The 20,265-nt window shown below is 34.8% G+C and overlaps 1 protein-coding gene across 2 annotated transcripts in view; it reads left to right on the top strand.

Moving 5' to 3' along the window:
* Positions 1-2,184: 2,184 nt before the first annotated feature.
* Positions 2,185-20,265, top strand: part of LOC120352338 — a 382,353-nt gene continuing 364,272 nt past the window's right edge. For both annotated transcript variants that reach the window (XM_039432402.1, XM_039432401.1), the window contains exon 1: positions 2,185-2,993. The gene's annotated coding sequence lies outside the window, so the exon portion shown is untranslated. The remainder of the gene's footprint in view (positions 2,994-20,265) is intronic.

Below are 20,265 nucleotides of genomic sequence, written 5' to 3'. Positions count from 1 at the left end.
TAGAATATTAATCATGGTGATCACTAGGATTTTTCTATTGAAAGACTATAGGAAGTACCGGTAGTTATTCATCTGTTCATAAATGAAAAATTCAAGGATTGTGATGATAAGAAAAAAATCAATACGGTAGTCCAAAAATGCTTTTATCAAGAGTGATACATAGCTTACCAGACTACTTTCGGTAATGATCACAAAAAAACTGAGGTACAATATTATAGAGTAATAAAATCTCACTCTTTCATCATTTAGAAAATGTGTGAATAATCATTCAGTTAGAATGGAAAAAGGAGAAGGAGGAGAATAGAACAAATTACTAAGGAAAAAAACATTAGTGAGGTAATGCTGGAAGAAATTAAACAATTCAATAAAGATGTGAACACTATTGAATTAAAAAAAAAAATACATACAGGCTGTCCCACCAAGGTTGTAACAGCCGTTGACCATAGATTATAGTCGACATTTCTGACAAAATATGTGCATAATGAGGGAGGCAGCCATCCAACAGGAGCCACATATTCTGCCTCAAATTGAGAGGCACGTCTTCCATCAATTCGTGAAGCTCATTGACCAGAAAGTCCATAAAAACTTCATCATTTATTCTTGCAGGGAAAATGAAAGGTGAAAGTTCCAACAATATGTTTATCAATCATGCCAGCCCAAACATCAAATGAAAACTGATGCTGATATCGATATGGTTTATTATTATTTGGTTTTTCCAAGGACCATGTATTTGAAAAATACAGTGAAATTTTGTGAAAATTTACAGCACCAGCTCTTGTGAACGTACTTTTATCTGTGATCTGTCAATAAAATGTTTGAAACACAATCTTGTGCTAAGATCCAACGGCAAAACTGCATCCTTGAAACAGTATCAGGTTCATTTAACTCTTGAACTGGGGTATCATGAAATGGTCGAAAGTTATTCTTCTTCAATATTCTTTGAACTATCATTCTTGAAACATCCAACATCCCAGCTGCCCGCCGGATACTGGATCGAGGATTCTGCTCGAAATACTCTAGAATAAGATTCTTAAAAGCTTCAGAAATTAAGACGGGCCTCTCGTACCTTGAAACTGATCCTAGACCCTTAAAACTTTGACATCTGTCAATCTTAAAAACGTGTTATGAAATGGGTGTTTTTGGTCAGCAAAACGTCTCCTGTATACTCTCTATCTCTGTCTCTCTGGAATTGCATCCACATTCTCCATACACCAATACTCAATCTAGGTAAATTTCATGATAATGAACGCGAACACTACTATACTAGCCAAAGTTGATACATATCATGCCAATTAACTGGAAAGCATACTGAAAACTATACTGAAAATAGGCTGAAACATACACTTCTTGTTATTTTATTCAGGAAGTTATTGAAAAAGACATATCATTGTAGAATGTTAAAATGTTGATAAAAACTTGTGAATATTGTCAGAGAGAAATGAGGTGATTTCACCCTTAGGATCACCACTTGATGCATGCTGTTTGTGAATTTCCTCATTTTGAAGGTGTTCATTCCAGATATTAGCAGTTTTGAACACTCTATCATGAAACTTTCCTTTTCGAATTTATACTCATTCGAAAGCGTATGAAATGGAGAAGTTTTTGAAATATTGAAACCACTATAATTACCCGGAGAAATATCGAGAAAAAACGGTTTGAAATTTGACTTTGAATTTGAAGAATAGCATTTTCTCAAGTTTAAGCCCTAATGAAAAACTACAAATAAAATTTTGTTCTAACATCAATCTTGTTTGAAATGTTTTTCTCTTTCCAACAATACTTTTGAAATCGAAATTCGATCAGTAGTTTTCGAGTTATTGAGTATATTATGACCGGAAGTGGGCATATTCTGAAAATATCGAAAAATCGATATATCTCGAAAACTAAGGTCGATAGGGAAGAAGATTACTAAACATATTTTGTCAGAAATGCCGAGAAGAAACTATGGTCAACGGCTGTTACAACCTTGGTGGGACACTCTATATAGCTTATTTGAAAATTCATAAGTTCGAACACACATTGCTCAAACATAATTTGAAACATCCTCTCTGGATGGATTACAGTAAGAACCTGATTAGAACTAATTCACAAACTTATTTTGCGGGTTTCTGAACAAAAATATTGTTTGCAATTTTCATTAGCCATCTAATACAAATCATTAAGATCTCTATAAGTTACACCATAAATATTTAATGATTTTCAACTACTTGCAGACATTATGAAGAAATCCAAGAGTTCATTTACTGTTTGAACTACACCAGACACTCAAACTGGCCTACTTTACTCTACATGGAAAGCGAAATTCCCGTTTTCACCTCACAGAATACAATCATGAAATAGAGTAACAGTGGGTCGCTCTTTGTTCAGAAGCAACGGAGGAACGCCGCAGCTATCAATGACGGAAATGCACAGTCGCTTCCATCTCTGTCTGAAATTTCCTCAGCTGTGTCATGATGAGGGATGGGAGTTACAGGTGAAAGAGTGAGGGATGCAGAAGAGCGATGAGAGAAGTGCAGATGGGGATGATGTGGGTCTGTGCTGTGGATGGGAAATTGCAGAAAGGGTTGATGGTGAGGGGTCAGTAGCGGTAGTAACTGCAGCTACCTGTAGATCTACTCAGCAGCGTGGTCCTCTTCTGCGCATGCTCAGAATCAATTCGCTCAGACTTCAGTCGCTCCGTCGGTCTCAACCAAGACGTGTCGTTGGCACACTTCAAAACTAGAACTGGTTTTTCGTGAAAAGTCGTCGGGAAATTTCCATTTTGAGCAACTTGTAGCCAACAACTGATAATTACCTATGTGTATTCGGTTCTATTGAATAAGTGGAATTTGTTTCGCCGTGTGTCCAGTTTAGCAGAACGTAGTGAATTGTTCTGAAACAAATAATATTATATTTTTGGGAATAGTGTGGAATTTTCGGAAAACTGAATGTTTTGTGACAATGTGAATATTGTTGAGTGTTAATCTCTGCTGCAAATTATCGAGCTCTCCAAGGTAAGCTATCAGGCAATCACAAAATTATTCATTTCTACTCTGTTCTACTTTTGTTACGTGTTTTTTTTCTATTTCAAGATGATTCTGTTAGGATCCCGTTATTTGACACGAAAAAAAATGATCAAGGAAAAAAATAATTTTGGTGACGATGGGAGTAAGTTATTTTTGAGTTTTCATTTTTGTTACTCAATAGTAATATTATGTATCGTTCTCAGCTCTCATGGGAAGTAAAAATAACTTCTTGATAGCTATACAAATCGGAAATTCATTAAAAGATGCTGGGAAATCCCCTATCAATCAACAAGAAATTGATAGACGAAAAAAGATTCTGATGACAATGAGAGTATCTTTTAGTTTTCATTATTGTTGTATGAAATCTCTGAAGTGATTATGTATCGCTCTCAGCTTTCATGAGAACTGAAAACATTTTTTTTTAGCTCTGAGAATTTGAAATTGATTCAGGATTCGTAACTAACTGCAGAACAACATGATAATCATGTGTGTTCTCAGTTAACAAGTGTAGCCTACAGGAGTGTTCAATATATGTGATTGGAAGGTAAAATATTTCACTCCATTATTGATAATTTTAAACTGTAGGGAAATGTGAGAGATTGAAATCCAAGTGAAATATCACCAGTTCGTTCAAGAATGGTAATTTTCCAAGTGGAATAATTTTCACATAAATATAACTCAGTACGATAACCAGAAATTGTCAAAAAAACTAGATACAACATACGATTTCACCTTGAGATGCCAGCATGAGATGATAATTCATATTATTTATGAATTTAGAAGAATGTGAGACATCAAATTTGCTCATAGCTTTTAAAAAATTCTGTTGAAAATATTTCATTTTTACAAGTGGTATAATTTTTACATCAATAACTCTATTGTAGGTATGAGCAAATGAAACAGAGAGCTTGAATTAGAGAATAGCCTATTGCAACTCCAGCTGACAATAATAAATGTTAAATTTGACAATTGACAATGTTGTTCAAGCTTCGACGATAGAAAAATTACCTGAAAATTGAACGTTTGGTAATGCTTTGAATACGTTAAACTCTATAGGATTAGAATAGAATGCAACTCCATCCACTGTTTGTGAATATAATTTCCAAAGTAGTAACCATTTTAGAATTGCTTTTCTCACATCTCTTCATGTTCTTCACTATGAAATATCATTACATATCTAAAACGGTCAATATATCCTTGCTTTTTCCACAATAAAATGGATCTATTTGATTTAACACTTATGGCCGTAAAAGTGTATGTTAGGAAACACATGAAAGGAGCAGGAACTATTGTACAGCGTGACAATCCATTAAGAAGAAATGAATTGGGATACTTAATTTTCTTCCGAGTGAAACTAGATTTGACCCAGTGAGTGGAGATTTTGATAGAGGGAAGAAAAAGGAACGAAGGGATAAGGAGGAGTAGGAGTAGGCGAAGAAAGAGAAGTATTGAGCGGAGGAGTAGGTGGAAGAGAAGAAGTAGAGGGGTGAAGGAGATGAAAGGTTCGGATTGAGTTCTCGTGCAGTGATCCATTCTGCTTTGTGTTTCCTGTTCATCGGATTGCAACCAATTCGACTTTTTTCCTTTTTTATCAACTTTTTCATCGACTAACTGGGTGCTGAGTTTATCCACTGTGAGCAGCTTTTGCTAGCAAATCGATATATACTGGGGCTTTTTCGATGATCATCACTCTTGAATAAGTAACAATCGCAGGGCTGAAATTGAAGGTGTATATTTGACAGATGCCGGTATTCATTACTGTAGTGGCAATCATGCTCCAACATTCGGGGCTCTATCGATTTCCACTTTATGATTGAGCAGTCACCAATTCATGATTATGATTATCGGTGATATTACCTCAATTTGAATCAGGGTGCCTTGGCCAAATATAACTAGAGACCCCCTGGGTTGAATAGCTCGCTCATGAACTGTTGTATTGATCTCTAGATCCGTATTTTGTATTTTTATACAGAGTTGATTGATTGATTGAGTTCTTTATTTATGTAGATTACAATATATACTGCCTTATTCACTTATATACAATAGCTTACAATACAGCAAAATAATTATAGATGAATTACATAATATAGACCAAGAAAATGATTATTGAACTGTATATGATATGAAAAAAGCAATTTGGATAACTATAGATAATATTGTTATGCATCTACATAAATTGGCGGAGCTTTGGACATAACAATGTTCATTCTTCGGAAAGAATATGTATTCAAAATATCCTTCCCACTAACTCTCTACCAAAGAACTCAGAGTTGGTGAGAATTATTATGGATTCAGCTAAATATAATATATTTTACAAGTATGATATTACAGTAGGATATTACAATGGGAATACTATTCCAATTGAAAAAAAAACTTTCTGTCGCTTCAAAACTTTTGTCCGCCATATTGGATCCGTCATATGGATCCAACTCCATTTCGAATCTAGCTTCATTTTTTTCAAATGGGAAGGTGGTCATGTGATACATGATTTCGATACAGAATTTCAAAGGAAAAGTAATAGCGGAACCCGCACATCGATAACTCAAACCGTTTTAATGATCTCAGCATCAATTGAAGGTAGTCTACTAATAAATTATACAAAAATGAAATGAATGAGTACGGTACCTATTCATTGAATAATCAAGTGTTAGTGAACATCAATAGTAACTCTTACTCACATTCTAACACTAAAAAAAAATGTCTGCTATCACAAGTAGTATTCATTACGTGTATGTTACAGACAGGCAGACGGACGCTAGTTAATATAGAACTCATACTAGTAGTTCTGTGAACAGTAGACCTCGCGTAGTTATAAACCGCAGCCTCCTCTTATACTGTCCATCAGAGTAAATCCTGTCTGTATGTCGTGTCGGCGAAATATCGGTGTGGAAACGGCTAATGGCTGTTGGGGTTGGTGTATCAAAAGCTAATCTCCTTCAAGACATACTGGCAACAGAACAGCCCGAGTTCAAAGCAGAGAAAGTTCGAGAGACAATACTATGTTATTTTAGTTACTAATTGCATGCGTTATTGCACGGAATCAATAGTTCATTTAATAGTGCATAAAAATTGCATCCAATGAGGCATGCAATTAATAGTTTACACAGCAGCTGATTATTTTTACCAAGTTACATTGAGATATTGAGTTGCATGCGTCATGGCATGCAATTTATAATCCACTCGACAGCTGATTTATGATGAATAATTCTATAGTCTGATTTTTACTCTAATATTGGCGTATGAAGGAGGCTCCTTTTTCCTTTTATATTATCCCTTAAATGCAAAATTTCCAAAAACCTTGTATATAGGTCGACGCGCAATTCAAAAAGGAACATACCTGTCAAATTTCATGAAAATCTATTACCGCGTTTCGCCGTAAATGCGCAACATATAAACATATAAACATTTGAAAATTTGAACATATAAACATTTAAACATAAAGAGAAATGCCAAACCGTCGACTTGAATCTTAGACCTCACTTCGCTCGGTCAGAAATTAATGTTGTATACTATTCAGCTGATATCATGTGTCGGCGCATAAAGACTGTTTGACAGTCTGTGAGACAACTTCCAAATAATAACATCAGCTACTCTAAATGAATGGAAACATTACAGAAATAGCATGGAAATAATTCCAGCTCACTGATAAATGTGAATCAAAACAAATTTTTCTTTTGCACTTTCAATGTTATTTTCATATCCTGAAAAAGGACGAAGGAGTGAGTCAATTTTGTTGTCCAACGAACTTGACCTGTAAAAAGCTTCGAAGAATTCGTGTTCAAAATTTGAAGCTGATTGATCAATTCTCTCTAAACTTCTTGTCGAACATACAAACAGACAGAAAAGACTTTGGACAAATGTGAGAACTTCGCTAACGCTCGTTCAATCATAATTTGTGTCTGGTAACGGGGGTGAACAAGCTGATTATCGTATGTTTCGAATCATCTGTGTCTGTCTGTGTTGACATGGAGAGCTTGAGTTTAATAATTCATATGAAACTCGCCCTTGAGCAGTCGAGCTCTTCTATAGGTGAAGTTTACTCGTTCTTATTAATATTAATTCTCTGATTTTTATAAAGCTTCTATAAAATTATTTTTTTCAAGCTCTAGTTGTCTTTCTATCAACTGTGGGAAAAATCTTGATCTTGATTAATAGCTCAAAATTTAATTAAAACTTCAGAAAAAAATGAAATAGATTTTTCGTAACTATTCAAAAAGTAAGCTTACAATTTTGGAAGGTTGGAACAGACCTTTCATAGCAACACCATATTGTTGACCATAATCTTCAGACCTTTTCCCAACACCATAATGTTGACCATAATCTTCAAGAAGATAAGTGTTAAAGTATTCTACTAACGAGTTTTCTAACTTTTCAAAACCATGTTTTCAATTTTGTCTCTAATCTGTTCTTATCTAGATAGGCATACTCTACATACTCTCATCCTGCGACCAAGTTCACTTAAACAATGAACAATAAACCTGAAAACCGAAACTTTTTCAAGAAAGCTTCGTATGTTTTCGAATTCTCAAACTTTAAACCTATAAAGTTCGTACATTGTTGTTTGGCTCAAGGCTCCACGGAGAAGAGACTTTAATCCCAAGATTCCTGAATTCACTTCAGAACTTTGGTTACTGTGAAATTGCTAGCAAAGTGCATGTGCAGCATTCATGATGATCTAAAACTCATAGAAAGTTCAACTAGCCTATACTTGCTGGTAAGAAAGTAGGTCATGCTCAAATAAACGACCCAAAATCTCATAATTTAGTTTCAAGCTTTTGTATTTTCACAACTAAATCTTACGAAAGTTACTAATTATGTGGGAGTCATACGACAAAGTTCATTGTCGACTGAACCAATATTTTATGCTTGTGCTGTGCATGATACAAATCATAATAAAAGTTTCGATCGTAAAAAGCTTTGATTCAATCCGTCTTGATGTCAAATTTTCCAATATCTTTCAATATAGACTCTATTCTATTCTTTACAGATAATATGAATTGTTGTTGTTTTCATTGGTTTTTATCATCAAGCATTTATGTGGGTGGTGGGCGCTTTAAGAAAACTATTAAAACAACTCTTATGTACTGAAAAAACAATAGTTAATTTTTAACTCCTCTAGCAATTCAATTTCAATTTCATTTCATGGTAGGCTAAACATTCGCTTATATAGCCTACTATATTGAGGAGGTGCTGATAACAAATATGAATCATCGTATCATTTTTTGTTTATTCAATAGAATCAATTGTAGGTCGGTCATCAATAACGTGATGTAGCTTGAGCCGTAACAATCTCTTACTATCGTCGGATTCTAATTAGGTTTTGAAAAGGATATCTATTCTGTTTTTCGGAAGTTTTTATCAAACTATATACATAGCTGGTGAAAATTATGGAAACAGTTTAAATTTAATCTACAACGAAATTTTGGAATAACGACCACCAAAAACCAAAATCTATGGTGATTTACGTACAGCTATGATTATTTATAGACTAGCCAACGTATGAGCTGACGAGCTAGGAGCCACTAGCCACCATTAGATTGATTACCATCCAGACTTAACCCCATTCGGCGTTTATAGTTCGTGGAAGGAGATTGATCCGAATATATCATTCGAATTCATCATAAATATATATTATAATATATTTTCAATCTCTGTATGTTACACAACATTTATCATTTCCTCTTGAAAGCTTCTTCATTTTAATCAAGATCCTTCTTCTTAAATATAGTAGCATAGTAATGATATTATACTTCCTGACATTGGAACGTCTCTTTCAAGAAAATGTGGTTTTATGAGTTTTCATCTTTATCTCTATAAAAGCGAAATGGCACTCACTCACTGACTGACTGACTGACTCATTCACTCGCAGAACTGAAAATCTACCGGAACAAAAATGTTCAAATTTGGTAGGTATGTTCAGTTGGCCCTCTAGAGGCGCACTAAGAACGGATTTGGAAAAATTTCCAAAGATACGCCCAAAATCTTTCTAGCGTTTTTCAGCGTTTTCTCAGCATTATCGAGAACAAATGAACAGAAAATGTTCAAATTTAGTACAGGAGCTCAGGTAGGGTGTAATAATGTTGTGTTTGGAGGAATTTGCAATAACGTCAAAGATACGCCCAAAATTAGCGTTTTCCAGCGTTTTTTTTTTGTTTTTTTTTTAGATTTATCGAGAACAAATGAACAAAAATTGTTCAAATTCAGTACAGAAGCTAAGCTACGGTGTAATAATGTTGTGTTAAGAGAAATTTGAAATAACGCCAAAGATACGCCCAGAATTAGTGTTTTTTTGCGTTTTCTCAGTTCTTTCATCAAGTAATAGACAGAAAATGTTCAAATCTGGTACAGAGGTTTAGCTAAGGTCTAAAATCTTTGTGATGAGGTGACTTTAATATTTCATCAAGGATACGCCCAAAATCAACGTTTTTCTCAGCTTTTCTGAGTTTTCTGAGTGTGATGAGGTGACTTTACGCCCAAAATCAACGTTTTTCTCAGCTTTTCTGAGTTTTCTCAGTACTTTGACTTTCTGATGGAATGAAGCATGCTCAAATGAAAAATTCAGGCGAGCGAAGCAAGCCCGCTGATCTCATTTTTGGACGATCCAGTCGGTGGTCCAGGGGGTGGAGCCCCCTTGGCTAGACGGTTATGGTGAGCGAAGCGAGCCTGACTGCTAGTATAAGATATAATTATCCTCATCCAATACAGTATTTCAATTGATTAAACAAGTCGACGTGGGTATTCAAAAACTTTCAAAAGAATTTAACGAATTTCCTTTTATCCATATAAAATAATGAAATTAGTAGCGATTTGTTGTACATCAATATCAGAATAATATTATGATCCTCTCCGATTCAAACTTGAATATATTTTCCGAAATTTTTACTGAAATAGACTATAAAAATATTTTTCTCACTCTACATTGTTACTTGTGATCGATATAATATATTATATTGTATTCCATTCAGGTAATGATTGCTCCATCATTGAAGCTGTCACTCAGTTTTCTCAATAGAACAAACAAAAGTGATTTATATTGGGTGAGGTTGAATGGGTTTTGTTGAGTAAGGTGAGTGCCAGTTGAGAGTGAATCGAATTTGAAGGGTAACACTGATTTTCAATACGGTGGAGTAAGTGTTGCCATGGAGTATAATGCATACGGACAGTCGAGAATGGATAGGAAAGGTTTCCATCATGAAAAAGTGAGCACAATAGGAAAGAGGGAAAATGGGGTCTATTTGCCTGCTCCTTTCTTCGCAGCTGCGAGAACTTCTATTGTTACCATGCTCTAAGCGGCTGGGTTTTAGAGGTCGAGGAAAAGTTTTATTAAAAATTAACGAGAATTTATTTTCTTTCTTTGCAGAACAGAGGCCGTTGTAACGAGCTCCTTAAGCCCTTGTTTTACAGCGCCCTGAGCAATGTAGACGTCTTGAGATTATCTCTCGCTCTAATCCTTCTCACTTGTTTCTTGTTACACACCTTCGCTCCCCATCGACACCATTATATCCTACAGCTTTTATGAGCTATTGTACTCGACTGAAAAGATGGGCCTATGATACAATGGGAATTTGTTTCAATTATGTTTCTCTTGAAATCTGTCGAACTTTATGCGTTATTGGTCATTGTAATTTTATTGGATAAAGTAATTGTGTTCAAATAATACTAATATTGATCATTCATAATATGAATGACTAGCAGGTAACCCATGCTTTGAAATTTTTTTTGGAAAATGCAATCTTCTTTTGTCCAGGAAAATAAAAAATAGAATAATATTATTTATTATTTTGTGAAAATTACATAGATAATCTTAATCAGAGTTGAAAATTTCCAGTGGAAAAAAGAGTTTGATCTCAAAGCCGCAACTTTCCATTCTTAAGTCATGCGTGTTACCAATATAAGGCTTGTGATAATTCTGTGTGAATTATTGAGTAGTTATCAGTTCATAGTTGTCTCAAGTTCGCCATCATACGTTATAATGTTATAAGAAATAAAGCTAATAAGTATAAGTTTAGTATTTCATTAATGTACAAGTGTTTTATTAGTGTACATACCCGAAACACTGGTGTCAGAGGTGGGATATTATTGTTTGAGGCCATCTTATGAAATGTTGAATTGCTAACTGCAGAAGGGACACTTGTCCAAAATTTTCATTTTTCTTTTCATTAGCTGAATGAAGTTTACATGGATAGATTTATCGTTTACTGTAGAAATGGAACTTCTACACAGTCAATAAAGCCTTAATAGCAACATGTGATATTGACCACTTACTGCAGATAGGGAACATGTCCTGGACATGTTACCTTTCTGCTGTAAATAGAAAAATTCTCCTGTAGTTAGTGCTAGCGGCGCTAGCATAAATAATGTTTAAATATTGGACAGATGATCTGTTTTATCCGAACCACTTGATGCACATTTGGGGGTCACAACTGAGCCGCGTAATGGCTGATTCAAAATGGCGGATCTAGCGCTCATTAAAACGGTCATAGAATGGTTACCATTCATGACAGAGACCTCTAGTAAACGCGAATCACAATAAACTTTCCTACAAAGCTTGTTATTACATATTTCCACCTAAAACTTGATTTCAACCGCCAAAAATGCACTTTTTCAAAAACATTTCATTTCTCAAGAGTATGTTTTCTGAATAACTACTTTCACTGACGATTTTTAGATATAAAGTGCCAAACAAAAGTTCTTTGGAATGAAATTAATCATCATTCTATTCCCGTTTGTTTCAAGTCTTAATCATCTCTTCTTCTGGAGTTATGATTTTTTCATGGTGTCATTCCAGCCGCTGAACCAAGTAACTATCATTAAAACTGAACTATAAGTCTGCGTGCTGATAAATTTCGTTTAAGAAATACTCAGTTGAATCTACAACTTCCGAAGAAGCACAAGGACAAGCTACCCATCAATTTTATGAAAATGAAAAACATAAAAAAATGTCTAACGTACGTTCCGGATGATAAGATGAAATTTTGGAATGAAATTTTTAAGTTTCCAACAGAAAATGGGAATGAAACTGAAGAGCATGTTTAAGTACCATACAAATAAATCCAATTCTTATCTATTCACGAATATATGTATCCACTCACATATATTTTTGCAAAATAAGCTTGTTTTTTTCTAAGAAAAAAAATTATTTTGACTTATGACTGTTTACTGCAAAAAGGTAACATGTCCAATTACAAAAATATTTTTAAAACTTCTAATGAATGAAAATTAGGTCAGTAATTACATAATATCATGTACAATATAACTATACATATTCACATAAAATATTTAAAAATTCTACTTATTATTTTTCCTATGAAGTAGTTCTTTGCTTCTCCTGTAAAATTAGGAAAACTGGACATGTTCCCCTCTGCAGCTAGTGATTCTGTTATCTTCGTGTGTGAACTTTTATTTTTGGGTGGGTGTTAACTTTTATCTTCTATCAAGTGTGAATTTCAATTTTAATCTTAAAGTGAGTCAACTTTTATCTTAGTTATTAAAATCGTTATTGATCTGTGAATAGACTGTGAGACAATAATATTAAAAACCGAACTCAATGCGTGATTTGGATAGGGTCGAAAACTTGTTTTACAAGATCGTCTCCACAAAGCATTACTGACTCAGGGTGTGGATTCAGAAACCTTCTTATTCGAAATAGATTTGGGAGCCCTGATGGTGAATAAATTTGAATCATTGGAGAGTAAATTGAAAAGTGAATGAGAAGAAAATATATCATCATTAGAAAGTAAATTAGAAGAAAATAAATTATCATTGCCATTACTGGAAAGTAGATTAGAAGAGAATAAATCAACATTGGCATCATTGGAAAGTAAATTGGAAGAAAATAGATTACCTTTGAAATGTAAATTTGGATCACTGGGAAGTAAATTTGCTGAAAAATTACAATAAAATTTTGAAAGATAAATTTAAAATTAAACTCAAGAACATGGAAGATAAATTTGATAAGGGGATTAAAGAAATGCAAATCAATGACAATGGTGGGGCAAGAGCAACCTTGAAGGTGAATGATACTTCTACTACCCTCATTGAGAAGGAAACTCAATGACTACGATCAATAACTACAATGGGTGTATTGTTATGCCAACTCAGCACAGTGGGTGGCAGCAACTTCAGATGGGAAATGCCATGGGAGGATTTTTTGATGCGCCGTTGTTTCACTGCGCCTTGTTTGATGCAGCTGTGGATATACATGGATGGACGCCGATAGTGAAGGCTGCAATGTTGAGCCTGTCTCTTCGTGAAGATATGCTCTGCTCTGGTAGTACTGCTCTCGTACTGCTCTGGCAGTACTTTAGACGATTTCAATGGCTGACAGACAAGACATTAATTAGCTGTTGAGGCACATGGAAATGAGATTCGGCCACCGGCACATGGATCAACTGTACTGTTCCCAATTAAAGAACAGAGTTCAAAAGCCAAATGAAGCAAGTGTGCAAAGAAGCAAGTGTCAATGTTGTACAAGAAGCAGGAGATTGTAGATTGTGATAAGGACTGGAAACACTGCTCATGCCAGAAGGAAAAGGAAGAAACTGTGAACAGGATAACTGTAGCTACAAACTACTGGTGAGGAGATGGAATGCTGGGGGAACAGGAGGAAGATACTGATCTGAAGCACCTGTGGTCTTGGAAACGTGGTCAAGGAAGACCCAGCTGGCAAGAAGTAGCTCCATTGTCGTCACCACATGTCAAGACCCTCTGGGCACAATGGGATTGCTACAGTTTTTGAAAAGAAGTTTGGAAGATTGAAGTGACTGAATTTCCAGAATCCGGCAGTGGGGAAAGCACTTCATCTCCAGGATCAGAACCAACATGTTCTATTTGGTGACAAAGGATCAACCCGAGCAGGGATCCACATATCAGGCTTTGTGGCAAAGTCTAATACATCTGCGGATTCATCTTCAATTCCTGGAAGTGGAGCAGCTTGGAATCCCCAGACTTGGCTGTGGCTATGATGGATTGCACTGGAAGATTGTGAGACCAATGTTTGGAAGAATCTTCAAGGACACTGGAATCAGCATTACCTTGATTCAGTTTATAGTTGTGTTTACAATTCTTTGGAAGCCACCCAAGCAGATCCATTGAAACCAGCTTCTACTTGCCACACCTTCAGGATGAATCTTGACTGTTCTGGGACAGAATAGTTTTGAGGAGGGGCCAGTGTTATGGATGATGCCTTCAGTGGGGCGGCAATGGCGAAGGGTGGAGAGGTGCAGGGAGCATCGACCAATGGCAAGCGCGTTCCGGAACCTTCTGGCGATTTCCATGCACTGCGATTGGTCGAACGTTTCTTCACACCTCTAGATTATTTTTGAGACTTCTGTGGCCTTTATTAAGAAAAGGCGCGTGTTCCACTCGGAGTTCAGTTGAGAAGCCTGAGTGGGAATCGTTGGCTACTCCTAATCGTGACAGAAATGATAAAGTGATAATAGACTTTTGTAGTTAGTTGAACAGTTATTATTCTCAGTAACAGTTATTCATATACCGTTATTTGTACTAGTTAGTGACTGAACGAACGCTTGTGATAATTCTTTGTAATTTCTTAGGTAGTTATCAGTTTATAGTTGTTTCTAGTTAACCTTCATGAGTTATAATAAAGCTACTGTAATCAGTATAAATATTGCCTCAATATTGTTTTCAGTGTTTTATTAGTGAAGAAATCCACAACAATAGTTTTGTAAGACTTCAATCACAAATTAAATAACTTGTTTCAATTAATAAATGATTATCAATTAAGTAATAGCAATGAGAATTAGCCTTTATCCATACTCATTAAACTCAGAATATTCATGTAAAATTTTATGTGAATCAAGGTACCTAGAATACATGTATTGATGTGAATCAGTTAATTATATCAATTGATAATGCATCATTCGTGTATCTCCTAACACGTACTAGTATAAGCCAATATTCCTTCCTTGAAAATATAATAGATGTTACAGACTCATCATTATCTGAATACTCGTAGTAAGCATAAGCAATATGCGTTTCATATTAGTTGTCATAGCTTAAGAAAACACACTATACTTTTGCAAAGTATATTGTAGGAATAAAGTGTGATATTTGTAAACGAGATTGTTTAAATCTATTTTAAACATTGCATTTCATCAAAGTAACTTACAAAAATGTTTCATTTCAAGAACCTTTTTCATAATAGGTTATGCATCTCTTTGTCTTGGGGTTGGTTTTCTGAACACTTTTCTGAAGAATTCGATTCAATTCACTGTTAAGTGTTAAGCTCACCATATGTTGAATGATGAGTTTCAACATAGAGAAATAATAGCATAAGTGTTATTGTGCTATTGTTACTCTATGGTTGTTGTAACTAACAAGATATAAGTTGGAAAACTTACTCCCCCTTATTTGAAATTTGAAATTCATTCGTGAAAAAATTCATACCTTACAAATTGGAAATAGACAAGTCTAAGTTTAACAAAAACACAATATCTTAAACTAAGAGTAATAACATAAAATAAAAACTTGATTAATCATGAAAACATAAGATAAAAAGTGGAATTTTCTAGGCACCACCAGCAAAAGAATAAATCCTGCCCGCTGGTGGGAGTATTAACAAGAACAATTATCTAAAAAAAGTATTGACTAAAAATAATAAACGAGTGAATATATACATAGATAGATGAAAGCGACGAAAAACAAAATTTAATGAGAAGAAATCAATAATCAAATTGGCATTACCACACCATTTCGCTCCCAGCGAAAAAAAGAATCTCTTTTTAATCCAGGTATCAATCATTCTATCACGAACTTCCAATTCACAATCAAATGGTGATTTTTTTATGAATCTAGTGCTCATATACATAATCCGTCTTCTTACATGTCTTCTTACTTTATTACATGCCAAATCTTTCGACGTCTAAACGACTTGCTACAGCCGCGGTACGATCACACACATTATCAGGCAAGATGAATCCTGTGAATCTCAAGGTCCATATCATAAAATAATTGATACAATTTACTTGATGAAAGGATAAGCTAACATAAACTTCCACAAACATGACATCCACTAAGAGTTACTGTACATAGCTTGCTTTACTATTCACTGAACCACTTTGCATGACCAATGTACATGAATCAATTCTCACTTCTTTTGAAGCAATAATGGATGATGATAACACAACAGAAATTTGAATACATACCAACATACACTGAAACTCTGTTGATAACAATGGGCTGCGGAGAAAAGCAGTGGGTATCAGTACTCGTACCTGTCAAAAAAGTGGAAGTTTATTCAAACATGGGAGTCGAATTAGAAAGGCTCTAATGAGGTTTATGTCGAACTGTTGAGGAAATTTTGGAATTGTTTCCTGTCAAGCAGAAATATATCTCTTCCAACTCATTAAGCTCCAGTTCCATCGGCTAATTATAGAAGCATGTACTGGTGATGGCTGAAATGTTTGTAAGTGACACATGTCCACAAAAACGTGAAATTCATTATAAAATGAAATATTATATGTAATTGGGGAAACATTTTGTTCAGTGAAGTGTCTGCTGATATGATACGGAGTTTATTAGCTCCATCATTTATCCAATTCTATTATTCCTTTAATTTCTTCAATGTTTTTTTCCTTTATCCAATTCTTCAATTTCTTCAATGTTGTTTTCCATCACGAACTGCTTATTATTAAATAACTTTTTGCTATTGGAAAAAACGACTGGCAGTCAGATTTTTCACAATACATGAATTAATTTGTCGGTGAGATAAATGGTAGATGAAGAGCCTCTAAAGTTTGGTGATGGACCTTGAGTTTCCAAGGCAATTTCGAAGCTAACTACAATTAAACTCATGATCATTAAACTTATGAAAACTAGTATTTGTACTTGTTTGAGTACTTGTTTTGATTAACTTATCAATTAAACTTATGATCATTTATTGATAAAATAACTGATAATACAATAAATATTGAATAATTATTGTTTAAATTCAATCAAGGATTCTAACCATCTGAAAGTAATCACCTAGCTCCGCAAATGGTCATACCATGTTTATGCACCTGATTCATGTTTATGGATCATTGGAACCTCTCCAAGATAGATTTGTTTGAAGCCCCCTCCAAGTATTCAATGACGCGGTCAGCATCATAGCCGCCGCCCCTTCACACCCCGACATCCTTTATTCAATTACTGATGATTTTGATAAATATCATAACTACTAGTTCAGTTTGTAAATATCATAACTACTATAAGTTCCGAATGAAATACTTGTTATTATCTAATATAATGTTTTCAACGTAGAACCATTTTACATCTCAGTGTTTCAGTCACGTTTAAGATTTTCAATTGGAGCAATCCCACCTCCCATTCAAGCTATACATAACAATATTCTCAATATGGATCCTCCCTGAAGCAAATATGAATAATTCTAGAATCCTAAATCATAAACCGATACAAAATACTTCAAATTTTCAGTTTATAATTACCTTCCTGGCATTGCCAGCATGAACAAAATTTCTGATCGCTGTTCATGAGTTGAGATTCAGAAGATTCGATAAAAATTTACACATCAAATAAACAGAATTATTTCTCAAGAAACTTGATGATTTATCTTTCTCTTCACTCCATAATTGATTCCTTCACTTCTTTTCAGAGCATTCATGAATATAATTGGAACGTTTTTGCAATTCCAGAGTTGTTAGGGAGACATAACCTCTAAAGTAATTAATCCGCAAATATGTCCGCCAACTCTTCCAGTCGTGAGGGATTGTTGGATGGGTGATGGGTTGTAGCCTACAAAGCCAGGCTAGCCAAGCACCGTGTAGTCCTCACTCTGAAGCTCTATATACTGTTCCGATATAGCAAAGCAGACTCCCTCAAACAGGGTAAGCCACAGGAATGTTTTATTCAAAGCATGCCTGTGCATAGAGCTTCAGAATCCCTGTAATTCATTCTACATACACACAGGTTTTTCTAAATATTTCGTACATTTACCATATTTTGTCCATTTGAAGACAAATCGCCATTAGAAGGAAATTTTTGGGAGGCGATTGTGAGAGAGTAGTTCTTTTTTGTTAGAGGAGAAAGGTTTTTTTGAATGCGAGTTGCCTTTTTATGATGATTAGTAGCTTAAAATCACAGTATCAGTTGAATATTCTCTTCATTCGAATCAAGATATTGAATAGGACTAGTAGGTACGAAAAATACTGATGAAGCACTCTCCGAATATTCAAAATTCTAGTCAATTGACTGCCTTTCATTTCTTATTCATTCAAACACTCTTGCTGTTGCGATCTCCAAACTATCATTCATTCATTTCAGAGAAAATTTTAATCAACCATTAGATAGAATTTGTAGCATTCATCCAATCTTCTTCAAATATATCAATAATATGTTACATATTAATATGATTATTCTCTTTCAAGTTCTCACTCCGCATACAATACCTTATCACTTGTTTCCAAGGATAGCCATATTTATTGATTTCATGCTAAATTTTTAAAACATTCTTCCAAGCCTCAGTACTTTTGAAAGGGAATATGGCTGTAAACTATTTTTAATTGATCGATTGATTGAATCCATGAATATTTTCAAGTAATGGATAATTATGTTAGATAATATTTGGAAGAAACACCCAAGTTACAATGAATTTATTTCATTCTAAAATAGTGGGTTATAGCATATTATATGTAAAATTGTTCAATGTCGTTACGGGTTTCTACACTGATAAAACACTTGAGGCGATTTATAATGATTAGATTTATTACATATAACACTATGACACACGCAGGGAAACTAGAAACAACTATAAACTGATAACTACTGTACCTACTAAATTACACAGAATTATCAGAAGCGTACGTTAACTGGTATGAATAACAGTCACAAAGAATAATAACTGTGTAAACAACTACAAAAGTCCATTATCACTAGTCTGTCACGATTAGAAGAAGCGAACAATACGTCTGTAGTCTATCAACTCACTCCGACTGCAACACGCGCCATTTATATAGCCTAGGGTCAGCAGAACAATCTAGAAAGATGGAGAACACATCCGGCCTATCACAGCAGAACTCTCGAGAAGCGTCTAGAGGTGTGGTGGAATGTCCGACCAATCGCAGTGCATGGAAATCGCCAGAAGGTTCCAGAACGCGCTTGCTATTGGTCGATGGTTCCCTGCACTAAAACCGGAACACACTGGAATGATCTAGAAGCCCTCTGCCTACTCCGTGTTGATTACCATGAGATTCCAGAAACCCCTCGCCACTGTCATCCCTCTAAAGGCCTCATCCATAATAATATAATCGAAATAGTATATTCATCAGCAGTTCGACCACTTCGAGAGTAGGCCTACATCAATTCACTTAACTTCAGTTTCTCCAGCCATCTTCATAATTATGAATGTGAAAATTTGTTATGTAAATAACCCAGTAACCACTCAAATCTACCAGACTGATACAGAAATACATTTCGAAATAGCTAATCAAGAGTGAATGGATGGAATGGAACTTTATGATTTCGTTTGTGATCAATCCCTCAATCTCATTCCAACATTGCATCATTCTCTGCTCTCTACCAGAGAAAACTATTATACGAATAATATATAGGAGATTGTAATTATGAAATATTGTTTTATTCTATGCCACTACTTTCAACGCCTCCTCTGTTATACTTTCCCATCACTCATCCATCTTGCACTGTTTTGTATTCTATTTGTATCCTATAAATTCCACTATCATCCAGACACCATATTTCCGTGTCTTTTGATCTTCTACTTCTTTTTCTTTTTCTTTTCCACGTTGTTCTACTCCTTCTTCTTCTCTTCTTTTTCCTTTCTCACCTGCTCCCTATGATCATCTCAATGATTCTATCACAGAATCAAAAGACACAGTTCATATTTACTTCGTGCCTTTTGTAATTATTTGGTACAAATTCACAGCCCAAGTCCATGCACATTACATATTTACGAGTGTATGCATGCGTGGCAGCTGCACGTTGCTGCCTTAATGAGATTTCCACGTCAGCCCGGAGCTCAGCGGCTCACTTCTACATCATGTTCTCAGTTCAGACAAGAGTTGTAGCTTCAGAGAACTTTGAAGGAGCAGCAAGTGGCTTGTCGTTACTAAAATGCTCGCAAGTTTTTTACAGCCTTAAATTTATGTGCATGAAGAATGAAGTCTTTATATTCATAGTTTGTGGATGCACTTCGGAAAAATATCAGTATTTTTTATAAAACGGCAATTATCATATGATAGCAATTATTAAAATATTTTTTTATAAATTTGAATTTGATTTTGTA

This window comes from Nilaparvata lugens, chromosome 7 (assembly GCF_014356525.2).
Source record: "Nilaparvata lugens isolate BPH chromosome 7, ASM1435652v1, whole genome shotgun sequence".
Classification (NCBI taxonomy): Eukaryota; Metazoa; Arthropoda; class Insecta; order Hemiptera; family Delphacidae; genus Nilaparvata; species Nilaparvata lugens.
The sequence above is the reverse complement of the archived record's forward strand: the minus strand, read 5'-3'. Positions and strand labels throughout refer to the sequence as shown.